This window comes from Pelodiscus sinensis, chromosome 1 (genome assembly GCF_049634645.1).
Source record: "Pelodiscus sinensis isolate JC-2024 chromosome 1, ASM4963464v1, whole genome shotgun sequence".
Lineage (NCBI taxonomy): Eukaryota > Metazoa > Chordata > Testudines > Trionychidae > Pelodiscus > Pelodiscus sinensis.
In genome coordinates, this window is record NC_134711.1 from 191,484,105 (window position 1) to 191,494,143 (window position 10,039).

At 46.0% G+C, this 10,039-nt stretch overlaps 1 long non-coding RNA gene across 1 annotated transcript in view; it reads left to right on the forward strand.

Moving 5' to 3' along the window:
* LOC112543825 (uncharacterized) overlaps positions 1-9,755 on the forward strand; it is a 44,364-nt gene extending 34,609 nt beyond the window's left edge. The window contains exon 3 of the long non-coding RNA XR_003087091.2: positions 7,638-9,755. This is a non-coding gene — a long non-coding RNA (uncharacterized LOC112543825). The remainder of the gene's footprint in view (positions 1-7,637) is intronic.
* Positions 9,756-10,039: the final 284 nt, after the last annotated feature.

A 10,039-nucleotide genomic window follows, 5' to 3' on the forward strand; every position in this document is an offset into this window, starting at 1 on the left:
ACCACACGACCCCTTAACAGCCACCACCCACTGAGCACTTGCAAGTTGTGCTCGTTTCTCTCCTGCCCTGACACACCCAAAGGCAGCTGTGCTTGCTGGTGGAGAGTGGGGCAGCACATGGACCCCTTTGGACATTTCTAAGGCTAGGAACTGGACATGCTGGCTGTTTCCGGACCTAGGAGCCACATGATGTGGCAGCTAGCAGGGAGCCTGCCAGCCCTGCTGTACAGCACAGTGGTGCCGCCAACCAGACACACAACAGTCACTGACCAGAGCTGCCAGGATCCCTTTTTGACTGGGTTTTCCAGTCCAAAACCGGACACCTGATCACCCTCCTGCCCTGAGTCCAGTTGTGGGGCCCACCCTTGCCCAGACACCCATCCCTCTGCCCACCTCCAGAACCCAGGGATCCAGCAGGAGAAATGGCCCAATGCTTGGTCCCAGGCTTGCACTAAGTTTCCTCTGTGTTGCCCTCTCCTTCCCTCAGGGCATGCTGGGACCCTCTTGTTCCCTCTCTGCCCCTAACAGTGTCTTCTATGTGCAAGTTGGGCTTTGCTGAGCCCAGTGTCCCCTAGGGGTGGCCAGCTACTCTGCTACCCATTTCTGGGGGAAGGAGGAGGAGACATTCCCTATACACAGTGTTAATTTCTGAAAAATTCTGTATTGCCCAGAGACACAGAATTCCCCCAGAAATAAAGAGGAACACAAGTGGGTGGAAGAATGCCCTTCCCAGTTCCCTGAACTGTTTTTCAGGTCCCCCATAATATACTTTTCCTCAAGAATATCCTAGCTTCTGAGGAAGTTTCAGGTAGGTAAGGAGTGGAGGACCAAGCCCTCGCAGAATTCTGCTAAGTTTTCAGTCCTCTAAGAAATATTTCCCCCATGCCATGGCCTTTCACATTCCATATTTGAAAAAAAAATGCTTTGTTTGTGGCGCTCGCATTCAGCTTCAGTTCCCAGCATAAGCACAAACACCAGCATAAGCACAAATGGCATATGTACCCTGGAGGTGCGGGATGATCACAGTAGAATCTTTAGGGCTAGCCAAGTCCTCTGTTGCCCAGAGGGGCAATCAATAGGCTTGCTCTGTTCCCTCAAGGAACAGGTCCAACGTTATATACTCCCTATTACCAACCCAGCATCAGACTCCTACATGGTATTTTGGCACCACCTGCTGTGTCCAATTCAAGTATTGGTGCTCGGAGCCTGCTCCAGTGACTCCGTCAGCCTATCTTGATATGACAAACTGGGTGAAGCACCAGGTAGATTCATGAATCAGAGCAGGACTCAAACTAAGTAGGGAGTTGATCTTGTGCCAGAATAACTGTCCAAACCAGGTAGCTCGTGTACACCACACCACCCTCACAGTTAAATGCAAATCAACCTGTTTTCCAAAGCTATTAACATTGGGGAAAAGTCACATGAAGCCGAAGTCTAGTAAAATGAACGCCCTGATGTTACTGGCAGTTATATACTGGCAGCAATTTTTACTCGGGTAGATACTGTCATAGCTATGTTTGCCTCTCTTTGACGCCCGGAGTTCCTGGTATTTTAATCTCCGCCTTTGCCTGGTAATATTTGTAAATGCAACGGCTTCCAGTATTGCACCTGTGTCCTCAGGCTGATCCCTGTCCCTGCTGACGTCTGACAACAGGCTTATCTGATACCCTCTGGGATTGGCATGAGGTTTACCAGGTGCTCCCTCAGAGTAGGGAACTGGCCTCAATGACTTTGAGATCCCTCCCAGCCCTACATTTCTATCATTCTAAAGGGCAGGAGAGAAACAGAAAATTCATGTGCTGCTTGGTCTCTTGATTGCCATTGTCACTGGAAGTAGGGAGAGAAGGCAGCAGTCCCAACTTTTACAGAAAGCAGCAGTGACTACCTGAGAAGAGAAACAACAGGGAAACAGCAATGCGTTTGTTTTTACTGAAACAACATATGCCACCTGCTGATTGTACCCTGCCACTTCTGCTTTCCAATCCTTTCTCATTCCCTCCTCTGCAGTTCCTCTTTCCCTACAGATGCCAGTTTCTCCCCAGTTCCTCTTTATAGGAGCTTTTATTTCTTTTCTCAACTATTTTCTTTTACCTGGCCACTGGCCTTGGTCTCTTGTTATATGGAATAGCCTTTTCAGAAAGCCATTGTCCTTGTTTTCTAATGATGTCATGTCCTGTCCCCCATGTGAGAGTTTTTCATCTGGCTCATACAAGTTAATTGAAGAGCTCAGTGCCCAATTTCAGTCCCATATGTAATGCCCTCTCATCTGACAACTTAACTGAATTGCATTAAACTTTATTGAATTAGGTCTAATACCTTTGAGGAATGGGTCCACTGAATTAAAATTTAATTGTGTATGTCTAATGCTATTGTGGAATTGTACGCATGTAAGTCTTACAGAGGAGCTTTTTGTAGCTTGAACCTTCCACCAACAGAAGTTGTCCCAATAAAAGACATTCACCCACTTTATGAAACTTCTATAGAAGCCTAACTACGGCAATCCCTGGAAAGTGTTAGGAACTTCAAAGGGCTTTTCGGAACAATACATGCAAAGTACCTGGGAGTAACATCCATTCAAGTGACCTACTTCACATCCACCTTTTTGAAGTTACCCCCTGGAAAGGAAAACCCATCATCTACTAATTACCTCAAACCACCTGATCAAATACCCCTGAATTGTAATAAAAGGGGATCAAACACATCATGGCTGCGTCTAGACTGGCATGATTTTGCGCAAAAAAGATTTGCTTTTGCGCAAAAGCATCCGTGGTCAGTCTAGACGCGATTTTGCGCAAGAAAGCCCCGATCACCATTTTAGCCATGGGGCTTTTTTGTGCAAAACAGTTCTTCCCTGTCTACACTGGCCCTCTTGCACAAGTATTCTTGCGCAAGAGGGCTTTTTCCCGAGCAGGAGTGTGAAAGTATTTGTGCATGAATCACTGATTTTGTACATTACAAAGTCAGTGATCTTGCGCAAATTCAAGGGGCCAGTGTAGATAGCTGGCAAGTTTTTGTGCAAAAGCGGCTGCTTTTGTGCAAAATCTTGCCAGTCTAGACACACCCATGAGAGTGCTTATTCTGAGCTGAAGTTGTGATGAATTTGTGACCTCAAACAAAACCCATTGGGTGGGGTTTGAAAGGACTGCTCCAGCTGGAGCCAATATTAGAGTTGGAGTGATGTCTGATAAGCTTAATAGTGTGCATGTAGGCCGTTTTGTTTTTAATAGGTTTTGTGTGCAGTGCTTTCATTTTAAGAATAAAACAGGCTTTCATAAAAATGTGTGTTAACTATAATTGTGGGCAGGCAGTCACACTGTTAACCATCTCTAAAGATGGAAACAAACAGGCCTGCTTAGGAGGCCTGTCTCTGCTAGGAACAACAGCAAAAGTAGAGAACTCCAATGTGGAAAGTATCAGAGGGGTAGCCGTGTTAGTCTGAATCTGCAAAAGCGGCGAGGAGTCCTGTGGCACCTTATAGACTAACTGAAGTGTTGGAGCATAAGCTTTCGTGGGCAAAGACCCACTTCGCCAGATGCATGTAGTGGAAATTTCCAGAGGCAGGTATAAATATGCAGGCCAGAACACTTCAATCTTCCTGGACACACAATTGCAGATCTAAAGGTAGCCATCCTGCAGCAAAAAAACTTCAGGACCAGACTTCAAAGAGAAACTGCTGAGCTACAGTTCATCTTCAAGTTTGACACAATCAACTCTGGATTAAACAAAGACTGTGAATGGCTCGCTAACTACAAAAGCAGCTTCTGCTCTCTTGGAATTCACATCTCCAGATCAGCTGCTAGAAGTGGGCCTCATCCTCCTTGATTGGATCCACCTCATCATCTCCAGCCTGATCCTGGCCTGCATATTTATACCTGCCTCTGGAAATTTCCACTACATGCATCTGACGAAGTGGGTCTTTGCCCACGAAAGCTTATGCTCCTACACTTCAGTTAGTCTATAAGATGCCACAGGACTCCTTGCCGCTTTTCCAATGTGGAAGTATCCCAGGCTGAAGGGAGCAAGATGTGGGTTTCCACCTAGGAAAGGTAAGAGCTGGGGAGCTGGAAGGCTAAGAAGGAGTGTCCTTGTTGGAACATGGAGGAAAAATAAATACACGTGTAGTTGTCCTTAACTATTACTCCACTTTAATGCCAACACCAGTGCCAAACCCTGAATCTACCAGAAAGTGCATGTGTGCACCTGTTTGAAAAACTTCCTTTTTGCTCAAGAACATCCCTGTGGTGAGCTTCTGTTTCCCAGAGCCAGGGAGCAAGCTCCATTGGCTGCTCTGATGCCAGAGTATCCTGCAATATCTCACAGTGTACAACACCATGGCCTAAACAGGAGCTTTGAAATACCTTGATTGCCTGGAACCAAAAGTGCAAGTCCTGCCAATTGCTGACAATATTCCCCTTCATTCCTCCCCTTGTAAATAAAGCAAATCCCATACAGTAGAGTTGGGCAGAAAGATTTTTAAAACTTGGGTTTTTCTTGCTAAGCCGGGAGCCTACTCTTTCCGGTGTTCCAATTTTCTTGGCCATCATTTCAGACACCCTCTGCCACCACGTGAATGGCAGCTGCCTGCATTGCAGGGGTTCTGTATACACACAGGATGTAAAGCACCTGCAGCTCAAATGGAGCCTTGTAAATATAGAGAACATCACAATACCACATAGCGCACAACACGACAGAGCCGTGCAGACACTTCCCCCGCCCCATATACGTGTTGCATGTGGGACAGAGCTAGATGGTTCCTTCAGAATGGAGCGCCATTCTCACCCACTTTTCAGTGACATTTACATCTTGCATCAGGTACAGTGTCTCAACAGGTCTCAAATGGACACCCCATTATTAATAGTAAAACACACCTCTTGCAAGGTTGCTTTATCCTGGGTTGCTTTATCCAAGCTGTTTTTACATCTTTGAATTGACATCTGAACATAGCCCTCCCCACCAAGCCATCAGCCCCGAGATTTTAATTGATGCCAGCTGCTTCAGGCTTTCACAGAAAGCCTCCACTTCACAAGGCAGCTTTTTCTAACATGCAGCTGCACCTTTCTCAAGTCTCTAAGGCAATTCAAACCATCTGTGGACTTTGAAGCAGCCCCCGGAAGTCCCAAAAGGGTCTTAGGTACAGCCTACACAAAGGGATAATGCAAATGGACCACATCCAACATGTTTGAGCTGAAGCAGTGATGAATTTGTGACCACAGAAGAAACAGCTTGGATGGGTGGGGTTGGGAAGGCTGCTTCAGCCACAGCCAAAGTTAGATTCAGAGGTGGGGGAGGAGCTCAACTACACAGAGCAGTTCATGGGAAAGAGAGCTCATTCAAGTGAGTCACTGTGCACCACAATTCTGAACCACTCTATTCCTCTCCGCCCTGTAACAGCAGCATACCCCTTCTGAGAGCAGAGAAACAGCTGCAGCCTCAGTTTTCTTCTCTTCCAACTGAGGTATCATGGGTTCCTTTTTTGGGAAAGAGATGCTGGAGGTTTAATGCTCTAGAAGAGTCCACCCACTTCCACACATCAGCTTTTCCCAAGCATGCTAGGCTTTCCACTTTGTAAACACAGGGTTCTTCCCTTTAGCTACCCCCTTCCAAGTCCTTGCCCCAGGCTCAGATTCAGTCAGTTCTTTTCCCCCTTGGCATGACAAGGTGTCACTTCCTGGGGGCACAGCTACAATGTAGGAAAGCCCTCTCCCTCCCTCCCTCCACTCCAGAGTCTAGCTCAGAGACTCAAAACTAGGCAGTAGCACATCTCCTTCATTTAACCCAGCCTTTTTAATGGTTTCCTGGAGCATTTACCCTGCAGACTGTCTCCTCAGGAGAACCCCCTCACTCCTCTTTCCCAATTCTCCCCCTGCATGAAAGTCCTGATTCCCTGGAAGCTCCCCCAACTCCTAGCTCATGCTCTTGTTACTAAAGAACTTCCTCACACTTCCTGTTTTCTGAAGGTCTCGTCTCATACTGAGCACAGGTGGCCCTGTTAACTCCCTGCAGGCCTGCTTAGTAGCCTGCTCAGGGGAAGTAAACGGGAATCAGATGAGACTGATCCCAAAAGCTTTTCAAGAGACCAGCTCAGCCTATCACACACTTCAATGGCCACATACCCTGTAGGTCAGTGGTTCCCAAACTTTTTGGATCATGTCCCCCCTCCTTTTGATTTTTGGAAATCCCTCATGCCCCCTCCCCAATTAGCAGCAAAACTTGTTGGGTCACCTCATGCCACTCCCCCCCCCCCGGAATTTCTTTATGCCCCCCCAGGGGGGAATGCCCCCCAGTTTGGGAATCCATGCTGTAGGTGTTACTGAACCCTAGGCCTGGACTGTAACCCCTTGTTGAAGGGACAAGAAAGAGACTGTCCCATTAAAAAAAAAATCCTAGAAACAAAGTAAGTTATTCTTCAGCTGGTGAATGGGATGCCACCCCAATTACTGGAGAGGTGTTATTTATTGCCATTGGTGGGAGAACCCCACCCTTAGTACTGTTTATGAAGTGGCCATTCCCAATCAGTCTGGAAAGTTATTTCCTCTTTCTCTGATTGCCACTGTATGGGGGAGGGGGGGAAGGGGTGATCTTTGTTCTGATGGGATTTCCTAGCCCCATTGCTTTAGGGGAGAGTCTGCAACTGCCTCTGGGAAAGAGGCATAATTATGTGATGCCACTATTGGCATTATAAAGATATTGCCAGAGAGGAAGCATCATTTAGGAACCAGCTGAAGTCTCTGTAACTCCATGACTTAGGACGCTCATCAAGTCTCCTGAAAACTGAGACTAAATTAGAACCTTGGGTTTCCATTCCATTTGGATAAGGCATTGGATAAAATGGTGTCCCTGGCCTCTGTTTGTCAGAGGCTGGAGAGGGATGGCAGGAGACAAATCGCTTGATCATTGTCCTCGGTCCACCCTCTCTGGGGCACCTGGTGCTGGCCACTGTCGGCAGACAGGCTACAGGGCTGGATGGACCTTTGGTCTGACCCAGTACGGCCGTTCTTATGTTCAGAAGCCAGATTCCCTAATGCAGCATTTTTCAAATATGGCTGCCAGTGGATTTTTCTTGCAGCTGCAGCAGCCTCCAAAGCATCAGTGGAGAGGGGGGGAAGGACATGGGGAGCAATGCCCCCCAAACTGTACATGTTGATAGTAGGGAGCACAATTTAAAGGTTTCCCCCCAAACAGCTCAAATCATCACCCCCAACCTTACCCTCAGTCCACCCTTCCACAAAGCAGTGTCCCTCCCTGCAGCACCCAGGTATTGTTCCTGAATAGCTGCCACGAAAGACAGAGAGATGCACTGCCATGGTGTTTGCACTAATGCCCTCATCAGAGATCAGTGCCCTACACTGCACAGCCTTCTGGGGGACTCCAGGCAGAGCCTCTGGAGACACATGGAGCCAGCATGTGTCGCACTCAAGTAGCACACCAGTGAAGACAGCAGTGATGTTCAGTTGCCGAGGTGCTGCAGCTCCCCTGTTCCCATCTGGTGGGGGCATAGGGAACCCAGGACTCTGCAGGTGGCCAGTGAGTCCCCAACCCACCTTCCCCAGGACAGGCTTTTGCTGAAGGGCCATGAGAAACAAGAATAGAGACAAGTTGGTGCTTAGTATCTACATGCATATTTATTTGTTTTTCAGAGAATTAACTAAGTATTTTAGAAAAAATTGTGGAATGACTACCAGCAAGAGTTGGTGACCACCTGCAATTTTGTTGTGAAAACCCCTGATCCAATGCCACATGAAAATGAAAACCAGTCCTGTTGGTATGCGGTGTTGGGCAACGGAGTAATAATGTACTTTAAGAGTTATGGAGAAGGATGGCTGTAGAATGTGGCAAATGGAATTCGACACAGGATACTGAGATAAATACTTGGAAAACTTGGAGCGAAGCCAATTCACTCTCTGAGTAGTCTGACACTGCCTGCACCTTCCATTTCAAGGGAAATCAAACAATAATAAACAACAATCAAAAATAATTGCATCTACATTCAGCGCATTAACTGAATACAAGGATTAAACATATCGGAGTGTGACAATTTTGAAGATGGGACCATCCATACCCATGGAATGTTAAGAATGCTCCACATTGTCTGTTAGCCTAGGGGCTGTGTACTAGAGAAAGGACACTGGGAAGTGGAAACAGCCAGGTCAGCATTAGGGACTGCTGTATTAACACTGAAGGCTTAGCATTTCATTTTGGTAAACAGAAAAATTTCTTTCCCAAGTGTGAAACCACTGCTTGTCACATCTCAGCCACTTCCCAGCAGTTTCGTCATGTCAGTGGACCAGATAATTCACGCATTTGGGGAGGATCCCTAAAATGAAGATCTGAAAGAGAGCACTGCCAATGCCTAAAATGAACAGCTCAGGCTTTGGATCCAGCCAGAAGGATCCAATTCTGCTGTAATTGAAGTGAATAGGGTTTTGCTGTTGATCTAAAAAACAATAGTAATAGACCCAAAGGGCAGATTTGTTTGCAGATTCAGTATTGGTCTAGCTTCCCCAGCCTCGTGCTCAAAAATGGCATCTGCAAAGCAGCCAGGGGGATCAGGACTAGAAGTCTGCTCAGCACTGCTGGCTGAAATGGGAATGGACGTGTTTAACTGGGAGGAATGACAGAAAGAACCCTTTATAAAGATACAGGTTCAACTTGCTTCACCTTTGGATTTTATAGTCCCAAAAGATTACTCCCAACCTCTCCCAAAAAAGGTGTGTGGGCATTCTGGGAGGCATTTTATTGTGTCACTGTAGACCTGGAGCACTCAAATGCTAAAGGAAATAGCAAGGGAAAACAAAAAGCAGAAACCCATTAACTTTTTGCCTGCTTAACAGTGTACCTCATAAAATGGCGAAACAAGCATTTTTAAGGGTGCGTGAAAGTTCCTGTTCTGCATTGGTATTCCACCCAGCCAAACAAGCCTATTTATAAACTTAAAAAACAACAAATAGTCTGGTAGCACTTTAAAGACTAACAAAACACGTAGATGGTATCATGAGCTTTCGTGGGCACAACCCACTTCTTCAGACGAGCGGAATGTTGGATGTCCAGAACCAAAATAAATAAGGGAGAAGGAAAGCACAGGGAGGAAAAAATGGGAGGGGAGAGGACAAAAGAAGGCAGTGGGTATATAAATATCAAAGGGAAAACCAAACTGGTATGAAATAGGCAAACTGATAGTCTATATAAGCACCTAAAAACTGGATAGTTAAAAGGAGCAAATAAGGACCTATCTATGGGAGTCATAAGGAAAACACACCTTTAACTCAGTCTCATGCTATGGTTTAACAGGCTCAGCCTAGTCCGGAATGGACTTTTTTCAGGTTGATATAATTAGGTATGATTGGCAGTTTTTGCTCAAGAAAATGATAATCATGAAATAGGTACTGTAGGTCAGGACTGGAGTGCATTATAAGCCTTTGCAAAGAGGCTCTCAAACAAAGAGACTTTCATATAAACATATGAGGAAATGCCATTTCTCCACATCAATCAGAAAGGGAAAACTGGGTAGGATTAGGAAATATACTAGGTAGGAGAAAGAAGAATATAACCAGCAGCAGCCCGTAGCAAAATTGACACTTTAGGACTGCAACTACTTGGTGTTCCTAAATTTAAAGGGGAAGTCTCAAAAAGACATAAAGAGGAGGAGAGTGGTACATTCTATAAGGCTATGTCTACACTGAAGTCTTTTGCCAGCAGACAGCATGCTAATGAAGCACTCGTTAGCATTTGTCGCACTGTCATTTGCATATCTCTGCTGATGCTTATTGCGCAAGAGGTTTTTGCGCATAAACAAGCAGTGTAGATGGGTCTGTTTTGCACAAAAACCCCTTTTTGCACAAGATCCTGTATACCTCCTTTTTTGAGGCATAAGGGATCTCGCACAAAAGGGTTTTTTGCGCAAAACGGACCTGTTTAAACTGCTTGTTTTTACGCAAAAACCTCTTGCACAAAAAGCATTGGCAGAGATATGCAAATGCCATCACAACAAATGCTAATGAGCGGTTCATTAGCATACTCTCTGCTGGCAAAAGACTGCAGT